At 48.2% G+C, this 12,574-nt stretch overlaps 1 pseudogene; it reads right to left on the bottom strand.

Moving 5' to 3' along the window:
- Positions 1 to 1,355: 1,355 nt before the first annotated feature.
- LOC135569052 (Golgi apparatus protein 1-like) overlaps positions 1,356 to 12,574 on the bottom strand; it is an 84,664-nt pseudogene continuing 73,445 nt past the window's right edge.

The raw sequence follows: 12,574 nt of genomic DNA, 5'->3' as shown, positions 1-12,574 counted from the left end.
ACCACCACCACCTACCTACCACTGTCATTACCAACCACCACCACCTACCACTGTTATTACCATCCACCACCACCTACCACTGTCATTACCAACCACCACCACCACCACCTACCACTGTCATTACCAACCACCACTACCACCTACCACTGTCATTACCAACCACCACCACCACCTACCACTGTCATTACCAACCACCACCACCACCTACCATTGTCATTACCTACCACCACCACCTACCACTGTTATTACCATCCACCACCACCTACCACTGTTATTACCATCCACCACCACCTACCACTGTCATTACCAACCACCACCACCACCTACCATTGTCATTACCAACCACCACCTACCACTGTTATTACCATCCACCACCACCTACCACTGTCATTACCAACCACCACCACCTACCACTGTCATTACCACCACCACCACCTACCACTGTCATTACCAACCACCACCACACCTACCACTGTCTGTTATTACCATCCACCACCTCAACCACCACCACCACCACCTACCACTGTCATTACCACCACCACCACCTACCACTGTCATTACCACCACCACCTACCACTGTCATTACCAACCACCACCACCACCTACCACTGTCATTACCAACCACCACCACCTACCACTGTCATTACCCAACCACCACCACCTACCACTGTCATTACCAACCAACCACCACCACCTACCACTGTCATTACCAACCACCACTACCACCTACCACTGTCATTACCACCACCACCACCTCCCACCTACCACTGTCATTACAACCACCACCACCACCTACCACTGTCATTGCAACCACCACCACCACCTACCATTGTCATTACAACCACCACCACCACCTACCACTGTCATTTACCACTACCACCACCACCTACTACTACTGTCAACCACCACCACCACCTACCACTGTCATTACCAACCACCACACAAACACCACCAACCACTACCACCACCACCACCATTACCTACCACTGTCATTACCACCACCACCACCTACCACTGTCATTACCAACCACCACCACCTACCACTGTCATTACCAACCACCACCACCAAACACTGTCATTACCAACCCACCACCACCACCACCTACCACTGTCATGACAACACCAACCACCACCACCACCACTCCTACCACTGTCATTACCAACCACCACCACCACCTCCCAGCCTACCACTGTCATTACTAACCACCACCACCTACCACTGTCATTACCTAAACCACCACCACCTACCACTGTCACTACTACTACCTACCACTGGTTACCACCATCTCCAACAACATAGTAGTAATGTGGAACCATGGGAACTAGTCCATCTTCGCGACTCCTGAATCTCTTACCCGTCGTCCCTGCTCCTCGGTGCGGTAGGCATGGCGATAGAGACACGAGAACACGGTACCAGGTGGCATCAGCTCGCTGGTCTCATTCCAGCCGTGGGTGTGGCACAGCCGGGCAGCGTCACCCTGGCACTTCTTATACAGGATGGGGTCCAGTCTGGTAGAGGGAGGAGAGAGTTACACAGTCTGACCGCCAGGGGCAGTAGAGAGTTAGACAGTGACAGCCAGGGGGCAGTAGAGAGTTAGACAGTCTGACAGCCAGGGGGCAGTAGACAGTCTGACAGACAGGGGACAGTAGAGAGTTAGACAGTCTGACAGACAGGGGACAGTAGAGAGTTAGACAGTCTGACCGCCAGGGGGCAGTAGAGAGTTAGACAGTCTGACCGCCAGGGGGCAGTAGAGAGTTAGACAGTCTGACCGCCAGGGGGCAGTAGAGAGTTAGACAGTCTGACAGACAGGGGGCAGTAGAGAGTTAGACAGTCTGACAGACAGGGGGCAGTAGAGAGTTAGACAGTCTGACAGACAGGGGGCAGTAGATAGTTAGACAGTCTGACAGACAGGGGGCAGTAGAGAGTTAGACAGTCTGACAGACAGGGGGCAGTAGAGAGTTAGACAGTCTGACAGACAGGGGGCAGTAGAGAGTTAGACAGTCTGACAGACAGGGCAGTAGAGAGTTGACAGTCTGACAGACAGGGGCAGTAGAGAGTTAGACAGTCTGACAGACAGGGGGCAGTAGAGAGTTAGACAGTCTGACAGACAGGGGGCAGTAGAGAGTTAGACAGTCTGACAGCAGAGAGTTAGACAGTCTGACAGACAGGGGGCAGTAGAGAGTTAGACAGTCTGACAGCCAGGGGGCAGTAGAGAGTTAGACAGTCTGACAGCGAGGGGGCAGTAGAGAGTTAGACAGTCTGACAGACAGGGGGCAGTAGAGTTAGACAGTCTGACAGACAGGGGGCAGTAGAGTTAGACAGTCTGACAGCCAGGGGGCAGTAGAGAGTTAGACAGTCTGACAGACAGGGGACAGTAGAGAGTTAGACAGTCTGACCGCCAGGGGGCAGTAGAGAGGAGAGTTAGACAGGGGCAGTAGAGTTAGTGTGACAGGGGCAGTAGAGAGTTAGACAGTCTGACAGACAGGGGGCAGTATAGAGTTAGTGTGGCAGGGCAGTAGAGAGTTAGACAGGGGGCAGTAGAGAGTTAGACAGGGGGGCAGTAGAGAGTTAGACAGGGGGGCAGTAGAGAGTTAGACAGGGGGCAGTAGAGAGTTAGACAGTCTGACAGACAGGGGGCAGTAGAGAGTTAGACAGTCTGACAGACAGGGGGCAGTAGAGAGTTAGACAGTCTGACAGACAGGGGGCAGTAGAGAGTTAGACAGTCTGACAGACAGGGGGCAGTAGAGAGTTAGACAGTCTGACAGCCAGGGGGCAGTAGAGAGTTAGACAGTCTGACAGCCAGGGGGCAGTAGAGAGTTAGACAGTCTGACAGACAGGGGGCAGTAGAGAGTTAGACAGTGTGAGCTCCGGTAGTGTGAGCTCCAGTAGTGTGAGCTCCAGTAGTGTGAGCTCCAGTAGTGTGAGCTCCAGTAGTGTGCGTTCACACTCAGGGGTTAGGGGTCAGAGGTCATGGTTGACTTACTTCCAGTCTCTAGAGATGAAGTACTGTAGCTCCAGTAGTCTGCGTTCACAGTCCTCCACCATCTTCTCTGTATACAGGTGCTCCATCAGACAAGACAGGATCCTACACACACACACAATATGGCAATGACTTTATCAACCAATCAAAAAGGTCACAATAAATCCCAAGAGACGCCATGACGTCGCCACAGAACTAACATGTCTCCCGACACGTCAAATGCAGCTTTTTACAAACATTATTTCATATATATCTTTTCCTTTACCCCTTTTTCTCCCCAATTTCGTGGTTTCCAATTGGTAGTTACAGTCTTGTCCCATCGCTGCAACTACCGTACGGACTCGGGAGAGGCGAAGGTCGAGAGCCATGCATTCCCCGAAACACAACCCAACCAAGCCAAATTTCTTTTTGACACAATGCCAACTTAACCCGGAAGCCAGCCGCACCAACGTGTCGGAGGAAACACTGTACACCTGGCGACCGTGTCAGCAGCGTGCACTGCGCCCGGCCCGCCACAGGGGCCGCTAGTGCGAGATGGGACAAGGACATCCCTGCCAGCCAAACCCTCCACTAACCCGGACGCCGCTGGGCCAAACCCTTCGCTAACCCGGACGCCGCTGGGCCAAGCCCTCCGATAACCCGGGCGCCGCTGGGCCAAACCCTCCGCTAACCCTGGGAAGCTGGGACCGAGAGACTGAAAAACAGCTTCTATCTCAAGGCCATCAGACTGTTAAACAGCCACCACTAACATTGAGTGGCTGCTGCCAACACACTGTCATTGACACTGACCCAACTCCAGCCACTTTAATAATGGGAATTGATGGGAAATGATGTAAAATATATCACTAGCCACTTTAAACAATGCAACCTAATATAATGTTTACATACCCTACACTATTCATCTCATATGTATATGTATATACTGTACTCTATATCATCTACTGCATCTTTATGTAATACATGTATCACTAGCCACTTTAAACTATGCCACTTTGTTTACATACTCTACATTACTCATCTCATATGTATATACTGTACTCAATACCATCTACTGTATCTTGCCTATGCCGTTCTGTACCATCACTCATTCATATATCTTTATGTACATATTCTTTATCCCCTTACACTTGTGTGTATAAGACAGTAGTTTTGGAATTGTTAGTTAGATTACTTGTTGGTTATTACTGTATTGTCGGAACTAGAAGCACAAGCATTTCGCTACACTCGCATTAACATCTGCTAACCATGTGTATGTGACAAATACAATTTGATTTGATTTGATTTGAACCCAGACGCCACTGGGCTAATTGACACAACACATCCAGCAACGACCTGGAGAACAGTTAGAGTAGACAGGAAGGCGGATGAACGACCTGGAGAACAGTTAGAGTGGACAGGAAGGGGGATGAACGACCTGGAGAACAGTTAGAGTAGACATGAAGGGGGATGAACGACCTGGAGAACAGTTAGAGTAGACAGGAAGGGGGATGAACGACCTGGAGAACAGTTAGAGTGGACAGGAAGGCGGATGAACGACCTGGAGAACAGTTAGAGTGGACAGGAAGGGGGATGAACGACCTGGAGAACAGTTAGAGTAGACAGGAAGGGGGATGAACGACCTGGAGAACAGTTAGAGTGGACAGGAAGGGGGATGAACGACCTGGAGAACAGTTAGAGTAGACAGGAAGGGGGATGAACGACCTGGAGAACAGTTAGAGTAGACATGAAGGGGGATGAACGACCTGGAGAACAGTTAGAGTGGACAGGAAGGGGGATGAACGAGCCAATTAGAAGCTTCTCCATCTCTTTACAACCACAACTCTGTCTAGCGAAGAGCTGAGATGATTAAAAACAGCCTCAGGACAAACAGAGAGATGTGAAAGTTCACTGCTGCCCAGATTACTGACACAGTGTCTGACCTGAACCCATCCCCGATGCCACGCTGAACCCATCCCCGACGCCACGCTGAACCCATCCCGATGCCACGCTGAACCCATCCCGATGCCACGCTGAACCCATCCCCGATGCCACGCTGAACCCATCCCGACACCACGCTGAACCCATCCCCACCGCTACGCTGAACCCATCCCCGATGCCACGCTGAACCCATCCCGACGCCACGCTGAACCCATCCCCTGACGCCACGCTGAACCCATCCGACGCCACGCTGAACCCATCCCCACCGCCACGCTGAACCCATCCCGATGTCACGCTGAACCCATCCCGATGCCACGCTGAACCCATCCCGATGCCACGCTGAACCCATCCCCACCGCCACGCTGAACCATCCCCGATGCCACGCTGAACCCATCCCCGATGCACGCTGAACCCATCCCGACACCACGCTGAACCCATCCCCGATGCCACGCTGAACCCATCCGACGCCACGCTGAACCCATCCCCGATGCCACGCTGAACCCATCCCCACCGCCACGCTGAACCCATCCCGATGCCACGCTGAACCCATCCCGATGCCACGCTGAACCCATCCCGACACCACGCTGAACCCATCCCCGATGCCACGCTGAACCCATCCCCGACACCACGCTGAACCCATCCGACGCCACGCTGAACCCATCCACACCGCCATGCTGAATCCATCCCCGACTTCACGCTGAACCCATCCCCACGCTGAATCCATCCCGATGCCACGCTGAACCCATCCCGACGCCACGCTGAACCCATCCCCACGCTGAACCCATCCCCACCGCCACACTGAACCCATCCCCACGCTGAACCCATCCCCACGCTGAACCCATCCCCACCGCCACGCTGAACCCATCCCCCACGCTGAACCCATCCCGATGCCACGCTGAACCCATCCCCACCGCCACGCTGAACCCATCCCCACCGCCACGCTGAACCCATCCCACGCTGAACCCATCCCCACCGCCACGCTGAACCCATCCCCACCGCCGCGCTGAATCCATCCCCGACGCCACGCTGAACCCATCCCCGCCACGCTGAACCCATCCCCACCGCCACGCTGAACCCATCCCCACCGCCACGCTGAACCCATCCCGATGCCACGCTGAACCCATCCCCACCGCCACGCTGAACCCATCCCCACCGCCACGCTGAACCCATCCCCACGCTGAACCCATCCCCACCGCCCGCTGAACCCATCCCCCCGCGCTGAATCCATCCCGACGCCACGCTGAACCCATCCCCACCGCCACGCTGAACCCATCCCCACCGCGCTGAACCCAACCCATGAACCCATCCCCACCGCCACGCTGAACCCATCCCCACCGCCACGCTGAACCCATCCCCACCGCCACGCTGAACCCATCCCCACCGCCACGCTGAACCCATCCCCACCGCCACGCTGAACCCATCCCCACCGCCACGCTGAACCCATCCCCACCGCCACGCTGAACCCATCCCCACCGCCACGCTGAACCCATCCCCGATGCCACGCTGAACCCATCCCCGATGCCACGCTGAACCCATCCCCGATGCCACGCTGAACCCATCCCCGATGCCACGCTGAACCCATCCCCGACGCCACGCTGAATCCAACTGGCAGCTTCATTAAATAGTACCAGCAAAACACCAGTCTCAACTTCAACAGTGAAGAGGCGACTCCGGGATGCTGGCCTTCTAGGCAGAGTTGCAAAGAAAAAGCCATATCTCAGACTGGCCAATAAAAATTAAAGATTAAGATGGGCAAAAGAACAGACACCAGACAGAGGAAGATTGGAAAAAAGTGTTATGTTATTAATCTAAGTTTGAGGTGTTTGGATCCCAAAGAAGAACATTCGTGAGACGCAGAAAAAATGAAAAGATGCCTGAGGAGTGATCCATCTGTCAAGCATGGTGGAGGCAATGTGATGGTCTGGTGGAGGTGGAGGCAATGTGATGGTCTGGGGGAGGTGGAGGCAATGTGATGGTCTGGGGGAGGTGGAGGCAATGTGATGGTCTGGGGGAGGTGGAGGTAATGTGATGGTCTGGGGGAGGTGGAGGTAATGTGATGGTCTGGGGAGGTGGAGGCAATGTGATGGTCTGGGGGAGGTGGAGGCAATGTGATGGTCTGGGGAGGTGGAGGCAATGTGATGGTCTGGGGGAGGTGGAGGCAATGTGATGGTCTGGGGGAGGTGGAGACAATGTGATGGTCTGGGGGAGGTGGAGGTAATGTGATGGTCTGGGGGAGGTGGAGGCAATGTGATGGTCTGGGGGAGGTGGAGGCAATGTGATGGTCTGGGGGAGGTGGAGGCAATGTGATGGTCTGGGGAGGTGGAGGCAATGTGATGGTCTGGGGGAGGTGGAGGTAATGTGATGGTCTGGGGGAGGTGGAGGCAATGTGATGGTCTGGGGGAGGTGGAGGCAATGTGATGGTCTGGGGGAGGTGGAGGCAATGTGATAGTCTGGGGGAGGTGGAGGCAATGTGATGGTCTGGGGAGGTGGAGGCAATGTGATGGTCTGGGGGAGGTGGAGGCAATGTGATGGTCTGGGGGAGGTGGAGGCAATGTGATGGTCTGGGGGAGGTGGAGGCAATGTGATGGTCTGGTGGAGGTGGAGGCAATGTGATGGTCTGGGGGAGGTGGAGGCAATGTGATGGTCTGGTGGAGGTGGAGGCAATGTGATGGTCTGGTGGAGGTGGTGGCAATGTGATGGTCTGGTGGAGGTGGTGGCAATGTGATGGTCTGGTGGAGGTGGAGGCAATGTGATGGTCTGGGGGAGGTGGAGGCAATGTGATGGTCTGGTGGAGGTGGTGGCAATGTGATGGTCTGGTCCGCTTTGGTGGTGGTAAAGTGGGAGATTTGTACAGGGTAAAAGGGATCTTGAAGAAGGAAGGCTATCACTCCATTTTGCAACACCATGCCATACCCTGTGGACGGCGCTTAATTGGAGCCAATTTCCTCCTACAACAGGACAACGACCCAAAGCACAGCTCCAAACTATGCAAGAACTATTTAGGGAAGAAGCAGTCAGCTGGTATTCTGTCTATAATGGAGTCACAGATCTCAACCCGATTGAGCTGTTGTGGGAGCAGTAAGAAATGCCCATCAAGCCAATCCAACTTGTGGGAGGTGCTTCAGGAAGCATGTGGTGAAATCTCTTCAGATTACCTCACCAAATTAACAACTAGAATGACAAAGGTCTACAGGGCTGTTATTGCTGCAGATGGAGGATTCTTTGGCGAAAGCAAAGTTTATTATTTAAATGAAAAATCATTATTTATAACCTTGTCAACGTCTTTACTATATTTCCTATTCATTTTGCAACTCATTTCATGTATGTTTTCATGGGAAACAAAGACATTTCTAAATGACCCAAAACTTTTGACCCCGAACTTTTGAACGGCAGTGTACCTTGATAGAAAATGACTCAAGTAAAAGTAAAAGTCACCCAGTAAAATACTACTTGAGTAAAAGTGAAAGTCACCCAGTAAAATACTACTTGAGTAAAAGTGAAAGTCACCCAGTAAAATACTACTTGAGTAAAAGTCACCCAGTAAAATACTACTTGAGTAAAAGTCACCCAGTAAAATACTACTTGAGTAAAAGTCACTCAGTAAAATACTACTTGAGTAAAAGTCACCCAGTAAAATACTAGAGTAAAAGTCACCCAGTAAAATACTACTTGAGTAAAAGTCACCCAGTAAAATACTACTTGAGTAAAAGTCACCCAGTAAAATACTACTTGAGTAAAAGTCACCCAGTAAAATACTACTTGAGTAAAAGTCACCCAGTAAAATACTACTTGAGTGAAAGTCACCCAGTAAAATACTACTTGAGTGAAAGTCACCCAGTAAAATACTACTTGAGTAAAAGTCACCCAGTAAAATACTACTTGAGTAAAAGTCACCCAGTAAAATACTACTTGAGTAAAAGTCACCCAGTAAAATACTACTTGAGTAAAAGTCACCCAGTAAAATACTACTTGAGTGAAAGTCACCCAGTAAAATACTACTTGAGTAAAAGTGAAAGTCAACCAGTAAAATACTACTTGAGTAAAAGTCACCCAGTAAAATACTACTTGAGTAAAAGTCACCCAGTAAAATACTACTTGAGTGAAAGTCACCCAGTAAAATACTACTTGAGTAAAAGTCACCCAGTAAAATACTACTTGAGTAAAAGTCACCCAGTAAAATACTACTTGAGTAAAAGTCACCCAGTAAAATACTACTTGAGTAAAAGTCACCCAGTAAAATACTACTTGAGTGAAAGTCACCCAGTAAAATACTACTTGAGTGAAAGTCACCCAGTAAAATACTACTTGAGTAAAAGTCACCCAGTAAAATACTACTTGAGTAAAAGTCACCCAGTAAAATACTACTTGAGTAAAAGTCACCCAGTAAAATACTACTTGAGTAAAAGTCACCCAGTAAAATACTACTTGAGTAAAAGTCACCCAGTAAAATACTACTTGAGTAAAAGTCACCCAGTAAAATACTACTTGAGTGAAAGTCACCCAGTAAAATACTACTTGAGTAAAAGTCACCCAGTAAAATACTACTTGAGTAAAAGTCACCCAGTAAAATACTACTTGAGTGAAAGTCACCCAGTAAAATACTACTTGAGTAAAAGTCACCCAGTAAAATACTACTTGAGTAAAAGTCACCCAGTAACATACTACTTGAGTAAAAGTGAAAGTCACCCAGTAAAATACTACTTGAGTAAAAGTCACCCAGTAAAATACTACTTGAGTGAAAGTCACCCAGTAAAATATTACTTGAGTAAAAGTCACCCAGTAAAATACTACTTGAGTGAAAGTCACCCAGTAAAATACTACTTGAGTGAAAGTCACCCAGTAAAATACTACTTGAGTAAAAGTCACCCAGTAAAATACTACTTGAGTGAAAGTCACCCAGTAAAATACTACTTGAGTAAAAGTGAAAGTCACCCAGTAAAATACTACTTGAGTAAAAGTCACCCAGTAAAATACTACTTGAGTAAAAGTCACCCAGTAAAATACTACTTGAGTAAAAGTCACCCAGTAAAATACTACTTGAGTGAAAGTCACCCAGTAAAATACTACTTGAGTAAAAGTCACCCAGTAAAATACTACTTGAGTAAAAGTCACCCAGTAAAATACTACTTGAGTGAAAGTCACCCAGTAAAATACTACTTGAGTAAAAGTCACCCAGTAAAATACTACTTGAGTAGGTAAAAGTGAAAGTCACCCAGTAAAATACTACTTGAGTAAAAGTGAAAGTCACCCAGTAAAATACTACTTGAGTAAAAGTGAAAGTCACCCAGTAAAATACTACTTGATTGAAAGTCACCCAGTAAAATACTACTTGAGTGACCCAGTAAAATAAAAGTCACCCAGTAAAATACTACTTGAGTAAAAGTCACCCAGTAAAATACTACTTGAGTGAAAGTCACCCAGTAAAATACTACTTGAGTAAAAGTCACCCAGTAAAATACTACTTGAGTAAAAGTCACCCAGTAAAATACTACTTGAGTGAAAGTCACCCAGTAAAATACTACTTGAGTAAAAGTCACCCAGTAAAATACTACTTGAGTAAAAGTGAAAGTCACCCAGTAAAATACTACTTGAGTAAAAGTGAAAGTCACCCAGTAAAATACTACTTGAGTAAAAGTGAAAGTCACCCAGTAAAATACTACTTGATTGAAAGTCACCCAGTAAAATACTACTTGAGTAAAAGTCACCCAGTAAAATACTACTTGAGTAAAAGTCACCCAGTAAAATACTACTTGAGTGAAAGTCACCCAGTAAAATACTACTTGAGTAAAAGTCACCCAGTAAAATACTACTAGAGTAAAAGTCACTCAGTAAAATACTACTTGAGTAAAAGTCACCCAGTAAAATACTACTTGAGTAAAAGTCTAAAAGCATTTGGTTTTAAAAATACTTAAGTATCAAAAGTAAAAGTCCAAACCATTTCAAATTCATGATATTAATCAAACCAGTAAAATACTTTTCTGTTTAAACAAAACAAACATTTGCGGATAGCCAGAAATTTACTTGAGTAAAGTCACCCAGTAAAATCACTACTGGAGTAAAAAGTACATTTTCTACTCACTGAGCTAATTGTGAAAGTCACCCAGTAAAATGGGACTCCCAATCACGGCCGGTAGTGATACAGCCTGAATCAAACCAGGGTCTGTAGTCACACCTCTAGCACTGAGATCCAGCGCCTTAGACCGCTGCGCCACTGAGACAAAGATACACTTGAGTGACCTATTATTCCTGCCAGTGGCCTGTTGTTCAAGACAAAGACAACAGTGATATTCCTGCCTGTTGTTCAAGACAAAGACACCAGTGATATTCCTGCCTGTTGTTCAAGACAAAGACACCAGTGATATTCCTGCCTGTTGTTCAAGACAAAGACACCAGTGATATTCCTGCCCGTTGTTCAAGACAAAGACACCAGTGATATTCCTGCCTGTTGTTCAAGACAAAGACACCAGTGATATTCTTGCCAGTGGCCTGTTGTTCAAGACAAAGACAACAGTGATATTCCTGCCTGTTGTTCAAGACAAAGACAACAGTGATTTTCCTGCCAGTGGCCTGTTGTTCAAGACAAAGACAACAGTGATATTCCTGCCTGTTGTTCAAGACAAAGACAACAGTGATATTCTGCCAGTGGCCTGTTGTTCAAGACAAAGACACCAGTGATATTCCTGCCTGTTGTTCAAGACAAAGACAACAGTGATATTCCTGCCCTGTTGTTCAAGACAAAGACACCAGTGATATTCCTGCCTGTTGTTCAAGACAAAGACACCAGTGATATTCCTGCCAGTGGCCTGTTGTTCAAGACAAAGACAACAGTGATATTCCTGCCTGTTGTTCAAGACTAAGACACCAGTGATATTCCTGCCTGTTGTTCAAGACAAAGACACCAGTGATATTCCTGCCTGTTGTTCAAGACAAAGACACCAGTGATATTCCTGCCAGTGGCCTGTTGTTCAAGACAAAGACAACAGTGATATTCCTGCCTGTTGTTCAAGACAAAGACAACAGTGATTTTCCTGCCAGTGGCCTGTTGTTCAAGACAAAGACAACAGTGATATTCCTGCCTGTTGTTCAAGACAAAGACAACAGTGATATTCCTGCCAGTGGCCTGTTGTTCAAGACAAAGACACCAGTGATATTCCTGCCTGTTGTTCAAGACAAAGACAACAGTGATATTCCTGCCTGTTGTTCAAGACAAAGACACCAGTGATATTCCTGCCTGTTGTTCAAGACAAAGACACCAGTGATATTCCTGCCAGTGGCCTGTTGTTCAAGACAAAGACAACAGTGATATTCCTGCCTGTTGTTCAAGACAAAGACACCAGTGATATTCCTGCCTGTTGTTCAAGACAAAGACACCAGTGATATTCCTGCCTGTTGTTCAAGACAAAGACACCAGTGATATTCCTGCCAGTGGCCTGTTGTTCAAGACAAAGACACCAGTGATATTCCTGCCTGTTGTTCAAGACAAAGACACCAGTGATATTCCTGCCAGTGGCCTGTTGTTCAAGACAAAGACAACAGTGATATTCCTGCCAGTGGCCTGTTGTTCAAGACAAAGACACCAGTGATATTCCTGCCTGTTGTTCAAGACAAAGACAACAGTGATATTCCTGCCTGTTGTTCAAGACAAAGACTCCAGTGATATTCCTGCCTGTTGTTCA

The sequence above is a fragment of the Oncorhynchus nerka genome, unplaced genomic scaffold (assembly GCF_034236695.1).
Source record: "Oncorhynchus nerka isolate Pitt River unplaced genomic scaffold, Oner_Uvic_2.0 unplaced_scaffold_1236, whole genome shotgun sequence".
In the NCBI taxonomy this organism is placed as follows: Eukaryota; Metazoa; Chordata; class Actinopteri; order Salmoniformes; family Salmonidae; genus Oncorhynchus; species Oncorhynchus nerka.
Note: the sequence above shows the minus strand (reverse complement) of the source record. Positions and strands in the feature narration are given on the sequence as shown.